General features: G+C 38.8%; 1 long non-coding RNA gene across 1 annotated transcript; it reads left to right on the top strand.

Moving 5' to 3' along the window:
* Nucleotides 1-6,476: 6,476 nt before the first annotated feature.
* LOC121037929 (uncharacterized) lies at nt 6,477-15,523 on the top strand. The gene is made up of 3 exons (XR_005794061.1): nt 6,477-6,948; nt 14,782-14,912; nt 15,243-15,523. It is a non-coding gene; the product is annotated as an uncharacterized LOC121037929 (long non-coding RNA).
* The last annotated feature ends 1,508 nt before the right edge of the window (nt 15,524-17,031 follow it).

Here is a 17,031-nt window from a genome sequence, read left to right as displayed (position 1 = left end):
GGTAGAGGAAGCCAGTCTGGTATGAAAAAGCATTCTAAAGCTCAAGTCAGAGGTGCAGAGAAAAATCTGGCAGCTTTCTGATCTCTGTATTTTATTTTGTTTGACATACAGCCAAGTGCCTTTCGTTCATAGACTTTGGTTGTTCAACACTCCTTGGACTTAATGGGGCAGTATTCCCTATTTATCTTTGTGAGTTTGACCCATATCTGTTTGAGACCTATGTTTGCTCCATCACCCTGCCTAGTGGTTGCCTTGATTGCTGGGCGTGATTAGTCTCTGTGGCCTAAAATCAAATTGTGTGGGCAGCAGATACAAATAGAAGTAAGAAGCCAAAGGTTTCCTGGCAAAACCATAGATCTATGGTGCTTTTCAAAAATGCTGAAAACCAGATAATAGCCACACAATCCAATGACAGCTATAGGCTAACTGAATATGGGTTCTGCCTTGGTCCTGAGACATGCACTCAGAAGCAAGAAAGCTCATGTTTTCCTGGGAGAGGATGGAGTCATGGGGCACGATGCGTCTCTCCTTTCTCTATCAAAAATTAGAAAGTGGACAGTGTGTCCCTGTTACTTTTCGCTACAATCCCCGAGTGCTTTCCAGCTTCCCAGTTCTCTGCCTCTCACTGAAATGCCATCTCCTTCATCAGAGACTCTGCTTGCCCGAAAGGTTTCATACACCCAGACCTGCTGTTCTCCCCAAAACTGTCAAGTCCCCAAGTCTCCCCATCTTCCCTCTCAACCAAAATGCTCCTTCCTTGAGACCAGTTATACTTTTTATTAAGCACCCACATGCACACGCATTCCCAAAGCAATGGCCTTTTAACCCAAATTAAAGGACCAATATAAGGTCAGAAGTGCCGGCAGATTTAGCCTACCTTTGTTCCTTTTTCTCTCATCAAATTCAGATATGACGTGGATGTTTTAAAAGAATGGTAAAATACAGCTTCATTAACATATCCAAATCTTTTGCCTTGACTCATCCAATCCAATGCTTAGTAGGGAACGTGTGAGAATGTAGTCTAGCAATGTCAAGGATTAGAAGAGAGAAACTGTCGCTACTCCTCCAAAATAATTCACACTTGTACAGGATCAAGAAGTAGAAAAATCCTTCACGTAAGCGTTTTGAACAAGTGGAGTGCTGTGTGCGTGAAATTGTGCATACAAACATTTACCATCAGTGCAAACATGTTAAGCTCTTTAGCAACAGATTTAGGAAGTTAGAGTTTGCTTATATGTCTGGTGACTTGTAGACTTTTAGGATAGTTCACTGATGCTACTTTTTTGCAGATGTTACTTTTTTAGAGCATTTCTCTATTTCTAGCAAAATTGAACAGACGGCAGGGATTGTCCGTATACACCCTGACCTCAAGCCTGCACATCCTCCCTCACTATACATCTCCCGGCAGAATGGCACATTTGTTACAGTTGATGAACTCACGGTAACTCACCATTATCACCCCAAATCCATAGATTACATTGGGGTTCACACTTCCTGGTGTGCTTTCTATGGGTTTTGACAAATGTATAATGATATGAGAGCATCATGACAACATTGCACCGCCATAAGTTCACTGTGCAAAGAATCCTCTGTGCCCCACCTACCCATCCCTCCCTCCTGTCTAACCCCTGGAAACCACTGATTTTTACTATGTCCAGTTTTTCTTTCTTACATTTTCTAGAATGTCATATAGTTGGAATCATACAACATACGGCCTCTTCACATTGAGTTCTTTCATTTAGTGATATGCATTTCAGGGTCTTCTGTGCCTTGTCATGGCTTGATAGCTCCTTTTTTCTTAGCGCTAAATAAAAGAACGATATCACGCGGGTAAGCCTCAGTTCATCCGTTCACGTATGAAAGGACATTCTGGTTGCTTCTATGTTTGGGTGTCTGTGAATAAAGCTGCTGTATTCATCCTCATGCAGCTTTTTGTGGGGACACGAATTTTCAACTCCCTTGGACACCAAGGAGTGTGATTAGTTTAGTATGTTTCATTTTGTAAAATATGGCCAAACTGTCTCCCATATTACCAGCACCATTTTGCACTGAGCGAGAGTTCCTGTGGCTCCACATCCTTGCCTGTGTCTGGTGTTGTTACTGGCTTGGATTTGCCCACTGTGATAGGTATGAAGTGGTAACTGATACCATATTGAAGTAAACTGATAGACATTTCGTTTAACACCTATTTACGGAAGGGCTATCATGGGCAACACAACGCTGACAAGTGTTAGATAAACACAAGATTCCATTTCTGCCAGTGAAAGCCTCGATCCCAGAGCGCACAGTATATGGCCAGAAAAGGTCCATACGTAACATGTTTCTGTCGTTGTTAAAGAATTTTCTCTGAGCTGGAGAACGAATCTATGTGTTTCCTTGTTTGTGTTGTCTATTGAGAGCGTGGAGGTTTGGATGTGGGTGGGTTTTTAGACAACCGTTTTATACACTGTGTTTTTTTTTGTTTTTTTTTTTTTGTTTTTTTTGCTTTTCTTTAGATGCTTTCCCTCACATGAAGCAAACAATTGTACCATAACTAACAGGCAGCCTAACCACTGCAATGTCATAATACAAAGCCCAACACACTCCGGCTCAAATTAACTTTTGTAATTAAAATGAAATCAATAACACTGCACTCTAAACTAATTCAGTTGAAGGTGATATTAGCTTTTTGTTTTTGTTTTTCACACATCTGGAAAAGACACCGTGTCTCCATTAGGATTTCTATATCTGAAGCTTCACTAAGTAGGGACCTTTAAAAGTAAAAGTGGGGGGTGCCTGGGTGGCTCAGTCCGGTAGGCGTCCCTACGTCCTACAGATTCCTTTACTGCGTGTGGCCACCTTTTGCCTCTGGCTCCTGTGTGTCTTTGCTGGAGTTCAGCTCTCAGACTCCTGGAACCTCTTTGCCCTTGTGCATAGCAAGGCCAAGGCTGCTGAGGATTTTACATTGTCCCCTGGGACACCTCTTTGCCAGGGAGTGGCACCAGTAGGAGTGAGGACTGCAACTCCCTCCAGCTCCCAAACAGAGCCAGCAAGGGTCTTCTAGCTAGGGGGACTGAGCCAGATTTACCCACTGTGGCACTTTCCTTGATGAACTTTCTTGGCCCCCTTCCTTTTCCACTCCCATTTCCCCTCTCCCTTATTAGTTTTTCTTGGAACACTTCTGATTAAATCTTATACACGGAAATCATTTCCCTCGGAGTGTCTTTCTGGGAAACACAACGTAAAACAGTTACTGATCAGTTGGATCTTATGGCTACATGTGAATTACACCTTGAGTTGATACAAATCAAGGAATAAAATTAACATTAATCCTCTTTATATTCAATTCATTAGCTCTAAATTATCATTCTGATCTTTCAATCTGATAACATTATAGAGTCATATGTGAACAGCTTGAAAATACGTTAGTTTTGGTCTCTTTGCAGCCAGTCTTAAAGAAGTAAATAAACATATATTTTTTTAGTTCATTTATTTTTAGAGAGAGAGAAAGAGCATGGGCAGGGGAGGGAAGAGAGAGAGAGGGAGAGAGAGAATTCCAAGGAGGATTCGATGCAGGGCTTCAGCTCACGAACCATGAGATCACGACCTGAGCTGACGTTAAGAATCAGACGCTTAGCCAGCTGAGCCACTTAAGCTCCCCTTAAGAGGTAAATAAAACATCTGCATTTGTACTTTGGAGGGTTTGTTTTTTGTTTTTTTTTTCCTTACATACTTTAAAAATCTAATTGATGTAAATGCTAGTCTCATTTCTCTATTCTAGAGGAACTTTGAGCTTAAGCAATCTTGAGAAGAATTGATATGTAACTGTCAATATATAATTTGAAGAAAAATTCAATCTATCCAAACATATAATCAAAAAATAGCTCATAAACGAGTAGTTCATGTAATAAAAGTGAGTTAGGAAAGGGAAAATTGTATATTTATAGTGGAGAAAACCAGCAAATACTGCTTTAATCATGTGCTCAAGGTTAATTAGGCCGTAAGTCACGTTGATGTTACAAGCACTCTGATAAAATATAATGAAAAAGGCACTTCGCCCTTGTGATTTTCCTTAAAAAAATATATATATATATATATCTCCAACCTAATCAGAATAACTAAAATTACCGGTGTTCTTCCAGAAAAAAATAAAAATCAAAACAAATTGAAACACATTCTCTAGACTACCTGGACAGTATCTTTCAGAACTTTGGGGTCATCAAAAACAAGACTAAGAAACTGTCTGTCACAGACCAGAGTAGCTCAAGGTGACATAATTGAATGTCATATGGGATCCTGCAACAGAAAATAGACATGTGTGGGGAAACTGGAGAGATCTGAAAATTAGCATTCAGTAATATTGGATCAATGTTAATTTCTTGTTTTGACTAACGTATCATGGTAACGTAGGATGATAACATTAAGGGGAGTTGGTAGCTTATATCTGAGAATTCCATGAATTATATTTGCAACTTTCTGTGAATCTAAAACTGTTCTAAAATGAGAACTATTTTTATAATTTTTAAGGTTATTTTATTTATGTTGAGAGAGAGAGAGAGAGACAGAGACAGACATGAATGTGTGCACATGAGTGGGGAGGGTCAGAGAGGGAGGGAGAGAGAGAATCCCAAGCAGGATCCATGCTGTCAGCACAGAACCCGTCACAGGGCTTGATGTCACAAACCGTGAGATCATGAACTGAGTAGAAATCAAGAGTTGGATTATTAACTGACTGAACCATTCAGGTGCCCCAGAAGCTATTTTTAAAATATGAGCCATTAATGCCACGGCCACACTATAAAATGTCATTGCCATCTTCTGCAATTGATCCTAACAAGAATAAATATACAGGTTTATTTTATTTTATTTTATTTATTTGGGGGAGGGGGAGCACAGGTGCACAAATCGGGGAGGAGCAGAGAGAGAAAGGGAGAGAGAGCATCGCAAGAAGGCTCCGACTGATCAGCACAGAGCCCACTGGGGGCCTTGACCTCAGGAACTGTGGGATCATGGCCTGAGCTGAACCCAAGAGCTCAAGCCAAATGAACCAAGCAGGTGCCCAAAGGTTTAACGGAACTGCGTGCTGGGAAAGGAGAAAGTGTACTGTATGGTTATGGAAATTCTTAAATGAATTCAGCAGCAGCAGAGTCTTGCCAGTTTGCCGAGATAAATGACTGTAGAAGACACAGCACAAGATATTAGAAGGAAATTAAAATGGATGGCTACCGATTGTGAGGATTTGCCTATATTTGTTGCTGGACAAAAATGCATAACTTTATGCTGTAAGCAAGGTTAGAAATAAAACCCAGAGGTAAACTAGAATTTACATTGAATTTCAGCAGCATGAAGATTTTAGTATGAGTGTGTTCCAAATATTGCATTTGTTTTTGATCTGAAATTTAAATTTAACGGGGGATCCTTTATTTTGCCTGGCAAACCTACACGGAGGGGACCCTGGGGACTGGTGGCAGGTTGCCTGTCTCTACAGTCGTCACTGAAAGTACTTTACCTTCTACTGGGAGACACAGCTATGCACTTAGTAACTTGAAAGCATGAGGCAATGTCAAAGATTCCAAGATAGGAACTTAAAATACTCTGAAACCTTTCAGAGAGAACCTTTAATTGGAACCGAAGGAATTAAGGGTGCCCGGATAGCTCAGTCCGTTAAGCGTCCAACTTTGGTTCCCGTCATGGTCTCACGGTTTGTGGGTTCGAGCCCCTCATCAGGGTCTGTGCTGACAACTCAGAGCCTAGAGCCTGCTCCTAAGGAGACTGTGACTCCCTCTCTCTGCCCCTCCCCCGCTCAGGTTCTGTCTTTCTCTGCCTCAAAAATAAATATTAAAAAAGATTTTTAAAAAAAGGAACTGAAGGAATTAAAAAGGCCTTAATGGAATAAATGGCATGGGTACTTGGTTTCTAAAGGAAAGGAGAAGGAATGAAAATTGAGAGATAGGTATTTCAGGTTGTATCAACAATGCGGACAAATTACATAAATTCACACAAAATGCTTACTGATTACATAGCGACTAAAATTCTCTATTCTTGGGACTGGGAAAATTGCTTCTAGGAAAACGGAGGAGAAGACGAAGGAGATGAAGGAGAAAGCTGTATCCTCCTAAAGCTTAAATAAGGAGAAGGGACCAAAATAACAACGACAACAAGAAACCAATAATCGATAACCGGTAAAAAATGTAAAGTAAGTGTTTTACAAAGCATAAGAAGCTGGAGGAAGATTCAGAATGATGAGTGATATAAAATGATCATAGGTAAGGTAGCACTTGAGTATTTGAAGGAAAAGGAGAGAAGTCATGGAACTCTTTGGAGAAGAATGTCCAACCGGAGAGCAAAGCTCAAGCAAGCAAGAGTTTGAGAGCAGGAGATACGTGGGATGAAGAGAGAACCGAGTAGGACGGGAACAAGGGGGGGTGGGGGGCAAGGAAGGAAAAGAGTGAATGCTTCAATCAGGTAAGTGTTCTCAGTCTGTGGCATGGACTTTGGCTTTGTCTCCAAGTAGGAAAGTTCTTGAAGTTTCCCTGAGCAGAGAAATGACACGATGTGATCCGGTTCATAAATAAATGCTCAGTCCAGAGCAACAACAGTGGAAGCTGAATAGCCAGTGAGGAAACCATCCGGATGCTTCCACCGGTAGCAGCCAATGAAGATGCTGCCCTGGTGTTTCCATGGCAGCAGCCAATGAGAAAGCTTCTGCGGTGTTTCCACTGTGATCGCCCAATGACAATGCTGCCCTGTTGTTTCTAATGAGAGAAGTGAGGGCTCAGATTACCGGATATGTCACAGACGTGGAACACGCCGGATTTGCTCATGGATCACAAGTGAAAGAAGGAAAAAACTCAGGGATGCATTCAAAGCAGAGAACCATAGAATGGCAAGAATCGTGGGACGTGTAAATGATACCATGAAGGGAGTGAGCGATGGACCAGAGTAAGAATAATAAGTTCTCTCTGCAAAGTGGGTGACTTTTACAATGTTGGTGTGAAAAGATTGGGGTTAGATTCTATAAGTCGTGGGGAACCATGCTTTTATATGACAGAATATATAGAAATAATAAGTTAAATAACAAGATAGTGATATGATATAAATTGCCTCATCTTTTTTGGACTCAAAGTGGGCAATTTTGATTTAATCACACTGCTTTCTTCATACGGATCTCTATAAATCCTGCTCTCATTTTATGCACCACCTCCAGCCCCCGCCTGTTTTCTCCCCGTCCCCCCACCCAAAACTCCCAGGAAAATTACCCTTTTCTAAAACTTGGAGAGGTCATGATCCCAACATCCTTTCTCTTTCTCTGTCCCTCCTTCCTTCCTCTCTGTAGAGTATTCCGTGTGAGGGAGTGTAAAGGGGCATGGGTGTTCTCGTACGTCAATTTCGAGAACACTAAAATGTATGATTTTTGTGGGTGATAAACTGACATGATTCATCAGGAATTAAAATACACATACGCTTTGAATCAGAAAGCTTAGTTTATAAATGTGTCTTATAGAAATCGGCACAATTTTATGAGTATACAAAAGAATTATTATGCAGTATTATTTTTAATAACCAATAAAGTGAAACATGGAGATGCTTGAAACTGGAGTGTTACTGATATTAGTAAAGAGTTAAACAAATGAGGTGAATAGTTAACTACTTAATGAGAAACCTGAGTAGTTAGCCCTACTATAGTGGTAAAAAAAAAAAAAAAATGTTAGTTGCAAAAATAAGATCGTTTTTGTTAAAATAAAAGACAATTTACAAGTACACATTGTTTTTTCATATATTCATATATGTGACTTTTTTCTGTATAAAATTTTTGTTTCTTTAATAGAACAGCATGCTCAGTTAGAAACAAAGATACAATGCAATTAGGATAACAGTGGATAACAGCCAAAACACATATTTTAAGTAATCTGATAATGCAGAAAATAGAAGTTTAACCATCATCAGATTCATAAATTACTTATTACGAACCAACAAGTTAAAATATTTTTGTCATGTTCAAAGAACTGAATGTGATGTTCTAACGTAAGGATTTAATCCCTTAGGGTATCAGAAGGAAGAAAAATGGCTGATACGTTGAAAGAATCTTCCCTGTAATCTTTGCTTGTAGCAAACATTTTTAGACATTGTGCGCACTGCTGATATTAGCTCGAGATAATAAATTATTATAGTGAAAGCAAATGCAGAAGATTTTGCCCAAGGCAAAATACAATGTGGTTTCAACAAGAGTTATAGTTCCACAAGGGCCATTGCGGTGAAACTTCATGGTGTTCCAAGAGCTGTTTTTAATGTAATAACAAATATTAAGCACTTACAAAATGCTTACCCTTAATTGGAATGAGTTTTGCCTGAAGATAGAATATAATTTATGTAATGTTATTTTGCTTGTCACAATTAAATAAATACATAGCTTAAATATGTGATGATTAGAAATCGCTTTGAGTGCTTCATAAGGTACATAATTTTAGAGGGGTTTATTAAATATATATAACTGCCATGCTAGTTTTCTTTTATAGAATTTTTATTTCGGAGAAATTTTTAACGTTGACTGATAGTATATAAATAAATATATAAGCAAATCTGTTAAAACAACAGTGCCACTTAGAAATCCAGCCTGGGTTTCCATTTAAAAGGTCTACGTCATCAAAGACCTGGCTTGTCAGACCACATAAAGCCAAAAGCAAATGTTCTCTCTCTTTTTAACAACCTTTCACTTGATTTTCACTCCTTTTTTTTTTTCCTGTCCCACATTTAATGTACTTTTGAGAGATAAGAAGATAAAAAGAGAGTTTTCTTGTTTTCAAAGCCCTGTACTGGTGGGGGTTATCTCCTTTTTGGGGGAAGTTACCATTTTTTGTTTACTCGTTTGGGAAAAATTATCTCAGGGAAGCAGTAAGCTTGTGATTCTCATATTCGAAGCCTGTGGTATTTAACACTGTTTATGTACTATCAACCAAATTTGAACCTAGAATAAAGAGGAATTATACATATTTTTTCCCAAACAAGGCTTACATGCAAAATATCTAAATTATTTTAAAAAACGGTACCATTGCTGGGAAGTGTGATTCTATGGGCCTTTTGTTCTTCCAGAAGGGACTGGCTAAGATAAAACTTAGGGTTTTCAGTAACAAATCAGCTATGGTGACCTTTGTTCTGATATAAGATACCAGCTAAATGGTTCCATGGGATACATTCTCCTACTGATCTCTCTTAGCTATTGCTTCCAGACTAAAGAATTCAGCAAGAAATCTAATTAGTAAGCAAAGAGTAGCTTTGTGCGCTATACTTAGTTTGTACTAATCTTCATATATATCCAGTTCTTTCCAAATTAACTGCTCTGTATTAGTGGCATATCACTGAACACTGTTATAAATCTAATAACGTGATATGTTTAAGAAACCGTTGTTTATGTATGTAGTGTCTTCTGGATGCAGCCTCAATAATTATTTATATATCAGATGAAAAGAGAGTAAGAGGACTTTAAAAAATATTAATAGAAATGTAAGAATAATCAAGGAAAAAGGAGGAAAATAAGAGTTCTGTATCTGGGCTAGATGGGGGATGGGCATTAAGGAGGGCACTTGTTATGATGAGCACTGGGTGTTCTATGTAAGTGATGAATCACTAAATACTACTCGTGAAACAAATATGATACTATATATTAACTAACCAGAATTTATTTTTTTTTTAATTTTTTTTTTCAACGTTTATTTATTTTTGGGACAGAGAGAGACAGAGCATGAACGGGGGAGGGGCAGAGAGAGAGGGAGACACAGAATCGGAAACAGGCTCCAGGCTCTGAGCCATCAGCCCAGAGCCCGACGCGGGGCTCGAACTCACGGACCGTGAGATCGTGACCTGGTTGAAGTCGGACGCTTAACCGACTGCGCCACCCAGGCGCCCCATAGAATTTAAATAAAAATCTGAACAGAAAAGAATGACATATCAGCATAGTTAAGCTGTGTTTATAGGCATAGTCTTTGCTAGTAATCAACGCAAGTTTAGATTTTGAATAGTGTGGTAGGCCCTTGAATACCTACCTGAGGCTATTTCCCAACAGTATTTTTTTAAAGGAAATGCATCAGGCTAAAATTTAATACAATTGGATTTTAAGGCTCATAAATGTAATCAGTATTTGTTGAGATTCATTATTTTTATTTACAATTGGAAAATTATGAGGGGAAAGGCTTAATACATTTCAAATGCCAGTATGTCTTTTCATGAACTAAAAGTTTGGCTTCAGATCTTTTTAGGTTTTTTTTTTTTTTTTCCTTATTTTAGAACAACCTGAGTGGAAACATCTTTGTATTTGCTCATGAAACCCCACAGCATTAACTCTCTAGCCTTGAGATTCATTAGGACAATGTCATTACAACACTAACCCAATCAGGATTTCACAATGAGAAATTCTCCTCTCAATTTTCCACACGGTCTATTAAAATTTTTGATAAGTCCTATAATAATCTCTCATTAAGTAACTTGATCATTGATTTACAATTTTCATTTACAGGCCACAGTGCATAGTGCCTTAAGTTGTATCCTCAAAGAAGTTGCAATCATAAGAGGGACATAAATCGTTGAGTCATGTTTTGAGCAACAGGCTGGGGTTAATATGTAATATTTCTTTATTGTTTTAATGTTTATTTTTGAGAGAGTTGGGGAGGGGCAGAAAGAGAGGAAGACACAGAACCCGAAGCAGGTTACAGGCTCCCAGCTGTCAGAACAGAGCCCAACTTGGGGCTCGAACTCACTAACAGAGAGATCATGACCTGAGCTGAAGTCAGGCGCTTAACTGAGCCACTCAGACGCCCCTAATATTTCTTAATATTTCCTGAAATGGTAAAGTATTCAATGGCACTCTACTTTGCACGGTTCAAAATGCCTATGAGTCTATGATTTTCTCAGAGTGATATGTACAGTAATCCTTTGTATATTCAATTTAAATATGGGGACATGAAAACATATACATACAATATAAATATGTAAATACATTTATAATCACACATATAAATATAAAAATCATATATATGCTTATATTGTTTATACATAGGCTACTCCCTTGTCCCACGTAGCACAGCTCTTAAATGATGGCAATGGAATCAAAACTAAAGTCCTTCAAACACTAAAGTAACACCTTCATGTTTTAGGAAACACTTAACAATTGCGTAATCTCCTGCATTTTGAATAGTTTATTCTAGTCAATTGTATTGATTTCACTAAACAAGGAAAAATATATTGGTTTTTGTTCCCCTTGAATCCTTCAAGTTTCTGTTTGTAGTCTAGGTTATTTTTCTCATATTTCTCTCCAAAGTAACTTTAAAAAGTATTTTTTCGAGCCCAAGTGGTTATTCTTTCGGAACCCATGCCCGCAATTCATGTTGGCGGATAAAGCAGAGGACAGACAGTCTTTTTCGGTAGGTAACTTTAAGACACTATGGTGTTTATTTCTACGGATGTAAAAACTGAATGAATTGAATGAAGAGGGGTTTGGATTCTTCGTTAGTATATCCTTGTTAGCCTGTCCCTGGTGCAGGCAGTGTGTCAAGAACTTGATATTTTCAGAACTTTCCCAGCAATGATCTTTTGTCATTGGCTATTATGATTTGAAGGCACCTCCCACAGAGAAGACGTGACCTTAAGTGTGGAGAGTCAGAGAGAATGTGGAGATTTTTACTAAATTTCAGACAAGTTGTATGTGTGGGTGTGTGTCTGTTTAGTGGATGAATGCAAACAGATGTCTGGTGAATACCGTTAGAAAGGAAAGGGGATAGATAGATAGATAGATAAAATAGATTATCTTTTTCCTTTCTTTTCTTTTTAAACAAAATCATCTCACATTTTTATCGAAAAGAAAAAAAAAATACATGTTTCAAAAGAGACGGAAAATACGTCCGATGAAGCATAATGCATGACATTTCTTCGTTTGCTGACAGAGCTAGGTATCTAAGGATATAAATTCTGGGGGAAGATGTCTCTTTTCTGTTGTGCTAGTGCAATGGGGAAAGAACAGAATCCTGACAGTGACATCATTTTATTTCCACGTGACTCTTCCTTTGGCAAGCCCCGCCTTTCAAAACCTAGGCACCAGGGTGACAGAGCAGGCTGCTGGCATGAAGGTGACCTAGGTTCTGGAGGAATTTCAAGGCTCTGTTTCATGGGCAACTGGAGACTAGGAAGATTGCCGTGTTAACGTAATTGATATTCAAGGGAGTAGGTATATTCATGGCTTTTAGAAGGGTATTACTTGCTGTTAGGCTGGGGGAGAATTCAACCTGAGAGCACAAAGTTGTCATCAGGAAGTGCAGTCAGCCTTGATCTAAATGAGATCCCAAACCACCGAGATTCCTAAAGCCAACGCATATGTTCTTGTCGTATATATTTTTTGAATAATATATTTTATGTTTCAACACTCTCTGCAGACATCACATGCAAGCTGCATACATTGATTCCGATTTTCCTGGCTGATTATTTCTCCCCTTGGTGGTAAGTCAGACACTCAGGGAGATATTTGTTTTTCACATGAGGCTATAGCATATTGAAAGGACCAAGATCATCAAGCCACATCCAGAACAAATCAACAGTAAATAGAGGCTGTGGCAGTAAAGATAAGATGTGGGAAAGATCAGACTGTACTCCTTTCTAAACTTATATTCTCACCCCATCCTTCTCTGTGCCTGGCACGGTGTCCCGCTCAGGATTAAGGTTAAATAAACATATTTTAAAGTGATTGAACAGGTATTCAATAAATTCATATAGGATGAAGGAATGAATGAATACATGAAGAAATCTTTCCTTCTGTGTGGATCCAATCTTGGAAACGAATATTTTGCTGCATAAGAAATGAAAAGAGACAGACACGAGGAACATTCTGTGGGAAAAATTTTACCAGAGCTGGGATGGCTTCATAGGTAAGAGGTATGGAACAGGACAATTTCCCTTTGGGTCATTCAACTTGTATTCCGTGCCATACAGATCAGATTAACAAAATAAGAAATTATCAATGTATCTGTTGTTATGTTGATAAATAAGATCAAAATATGCCTTCAGAAATAGTCTAATAAATATTCTTACCGATGACTTTTTTTTTATTTAAAATTTTTTCAACGTTTATTTATTTTTTTTGGGACAGAGACAGAGCATGAACGGGGGAGGGGCAGAGAGAGGGGGAGACACAGAATCGGAAACAGGCTCCAGGCTCTGAGCCATCAGCCCAGAGCCCGACGCGGGGCTCGAACTCACGGACCACGAGATCATGACCTGGCTGAAGTCGGGCGCTTAACCGACTGCGCCACCCAGGCGCCCCTCTTACTGATGACTTTTAAGAAATAGTTGATAGTTGGTCAGAAAAATAAAGGTATTATTGTCTGACACCTGAGAAAAATAAATCTATAAACACAATACTTCAAAAGACCTTTAGAAATTAGAAATATTCTCTTGAAGAATTAAAGACAGTACTATAAACATTAGAAAAAAAGGAAATGTGCTACATTGAGAATGGAAAAAGATGTCCCCACCGACAGTCAAACAGAGAAAATGGTCAGCAAGAAATATAAGGACCTTATGTCATACAGTTTTCTGAGTCGCTAAACTACTCCATCTATGGAAACTAAACAAACGCAAATAATAGCGATAATAGAAAATGGAATATGGGATGAAAGTAACCAATGATACTTATTATTCTCTGCTTGGTTAGGGAATTTTCTGTCCTTATTAGAGAGACATTGCAGAGGGTCACTGAGAGGTGGGGGAGGCTCTGAGGCCGTGTCCTTCCCTCAACCCCAGCTCCAACCCTTAATTATGTCATCTTGGCTCTGTTTACAATTTCTATGCCTCAGTTTTCCCTTATAGACAGTAGAACTACATTATCACTTATGATACATCCTCAAAACGAAATATTTATGATTTATCCCCAATAATAAAAATGTGTAGCCTTGTGACCATGTTCAATGCATAATTTTTACCATTTTGAGAACATGTGGGAAGACATTGATTATGGAAACAACGGCTTTTCGGAAACACAGTAACTAGGATTAGACTTAAGAAAACTTACACTGTGAGTTTATATTGAAGAATTGCAAATATTTAACTCTGAAACCAGCCATTAAAATAAGGTGATTCTTTTTTCATGAGTATAATATATGATCAAGGTAGTAGTTTATTTTCTATGCTAGAACAAACAACAAATAATCTTAAATATTAATTGGGGCAAATTGGTGTTGGACACACAAAGAGTATCTTGATTACATGTTGGTAGATATTATATCAACTTTGCATTAAATGTTTAGAATATTTGTAATTATGGAAATTATATTCTACATTTCTAAGAAGATAGCAATAGTCATATTTTTAAATTTTTTAAAATGTTTTCTTTATTTTTAACACAGAGACAGAGCATGAGTGGGGATGGGGCAGAGAGAGAGGGAGACACAGAATCCGAAGCAGGCTTCAGGCTCTGAGCTATCAGCACAGAGCCTGACGTGGGGCTCGAACTCATGAACTGTGAGATCATGACCTGTGCCGAAGTTGGACGCTCAATCGACTGAGCCACCCGGGCACCCCAGCAATAGTCATATTAATAAAAATGTCTAACACTTATATAGCAATTACTATAAGCCATAGATTCTTCTAAGCTCCTTACTTATATTGTCTTAAAAACAAGAGATACATCCAAATGTTATCTCTCTAAACTCATAACTCAGTTCATGGGTTGTAGTTCTCAGCATTCTTCAGACTTAGTACAGTTCAAGGGAAATTGGAGAGAATTAAATACGGCTTACAGAAAAAGCATGAATATGCTTTCAGGTATGCACGTGCAACAGGACAAGAGAAGGAAATTCAAGACTCAGTGAAAATTAACAGTCTAAAGTAGCCAGCATTGCTGCGGATTATATGGCCGGAGAACCCAAATCGCTCCTTTCAAGTCAAGTCCTGGGGTAATTCGCACGGCTTCCTTCAAAGACTAATTCATTTAACACGGAACAGTACGGTTCAGAGCTGAAGTAATAGTTAACATATTGCTTAACTCTAGCTTGGACTGTTCTTAACACTCATATCCTCTTTATTAAAGGATTGCTAGAAAGTCTGAAGCAAATACATATTTTGAGAGGTTTTGTTTTTTCCTAAACTTGGGAACTTGGGACTGGGGGAGGGTCCAATGTTAAAAACAATTGCGAGAGAGATTTAGCTTATATAACATAGCATTGTTTTGGGAACTAATAGGCTTTTTTTTTTTTTTTTTTTTTTTTTTTTAGTAACTGTGATAGTGGGTGCTCTGGCTCCAAGCTTCAAACTTAAAGATCCAAGATTCCTGAAACTCAGAAAATCTCTATGAGTGAAAGTCAACTTCCTCTTTAAGTCTTCCCCGGGCACACGTATTTCATGTTGTGGCTGTCGTTGACCAAAATGACAGATATCGGATGAATTACTCCTTTTCTGAGAAGCACAATGCTTTGTATACTAATTAGGATGTTTGGAATGGAATCAGAAAAGGCTGGGAGTGTAAAGAAAAGGGAAAAAAATGTTGCTATTAGAGTGTAGAGGGCAACAGGCCATCCTTTGCCTCTGTATTTTGGGGCACAGATTGATCGTTAAACACTTTTTAGTACCTCTTGACTGCAGACATTTTATATCCAGGATTGAGAAACCTCATAATGAATGAAAGAAAAGGAGGGGAGGGGCTGGCAAGGAAGGGGATGGGGAGGAGGAAGGGGAAGGGAGGGGAGAGGTAGGGGAGGGAGGAGAGGGAGAGAGGAAGACTAGAAGAAAACAACAGGTTGAGGCAAGAATTCACCTAATGGATTTAACAAGCATAACATAGAATTTGTTTCTAGCCATATGCCAGATTTGGGGAAACTCATTCTGAAATAATTTCAGTGTTTTTTGGTGTCTTCCTTTCATTAATTCACAGCCATCTGTCACTCCATAGAAGTGTGATGCACATACCCTAATGAATGCCTCAGAGCAATGCTGATCATTCTGTACATTATTTTTATCAGTTGGATGTCTGAAGTGGGATCATAATTCTTATCATCATCTTGTTTTTTTTGACCCGTAGACGGATTCTTGAGTCTAACGTTTCAATTCCCATAGAAAGAAAATACGACTAAGTTTCTATAGTAAGGATTTGCCCTCAGGCAGCCTCTGGGGCCTTTGGAAGAATGGCCTGTGTTCACCCCCACACCGTGTTCCTCTTTGCTACTCAGTCCCGTTGTGATGAAGGCTTCTGAACCGGTCGCTTTCACATCTGTCATTAATTCCTCCTTTGGCAAACTCAGAATCCGGGAATGACGCTTACCTTCATCCTTGAAAAGCGCTTTTATCATTTGGGCGGGAATATATTTGCATATACTTGTAGCATTTGTTTAATGAAGTAGACTTGAAAAATATCACCTTCCGCAAGTATAACCAAAAAGCTAATAAATCACTGCTGTCACTTCTTAACAAAATATTAGCTTAATAAAGGGCAGAGACCATACTCACTTCAATTTTATCTAATCATAAGCACACCTTTATGGAAAAATAATTTACATATATTGTATTCGATTCCACGTACGGGAAATGTAGATCTTATTTTTCGAATTAACGGCTAGCGTCATGCTTTTAAAAAAAGAAAAAAAAAAAACTTTTATTTGTATAGGAATAACCTTGGGTTCTGGATAACACGCAGATGCTGTTTCAGCAGGTTTGAGGGTGAAGGACGGGGATTCTCATTTCTAACAAGCTCTTTGGGGCTGCTGGAGCCCCGCGCTCACAGAATTATTTTTAGTAGCAAGGTGTTAGAACGCCCCAATGCATTATTACCCTTTTGAAGCTTCTCTTTTTCACAGTTATCCTTAAATCCCCACAATTTATTCAGGCAAAAGGGGCCTGCTTGTAATGATGGGCAGAGAGCCAGCTGGGAACTTTAGTTATGCTGACGACTGGACGGCTGCCTTGTCCCCTTGAGTCCCTGATGTTCCTCTTCGAAGGGACCCTCCGTGGCCCCTGGGCAGTTCCATGGTGCAACAGCACTCATTCTCGGGCTGCAGCACACACTTTTCTCACCTCACACAC

The sequence above is a fragment of the Herpailurus yagouaroundi genome, unplaced genomic scaffold (assembly GCF_014898765.1).
Source record: "Herpailurus yagouaroundi ecotype Mexico unplaced genomic scaffold, PumYag 164, whole genome shotgun sequence".
Classification (NCBI taxonomy): Eukaryota; Metazoa; Chordata; class Mammalia; order Carnivora; family Felidae; genus Herpailurus; species Herpailurus yagouaroundi.
This window is presented reverse-complemented; position numbering and strand designations above follow the sequence as displayed.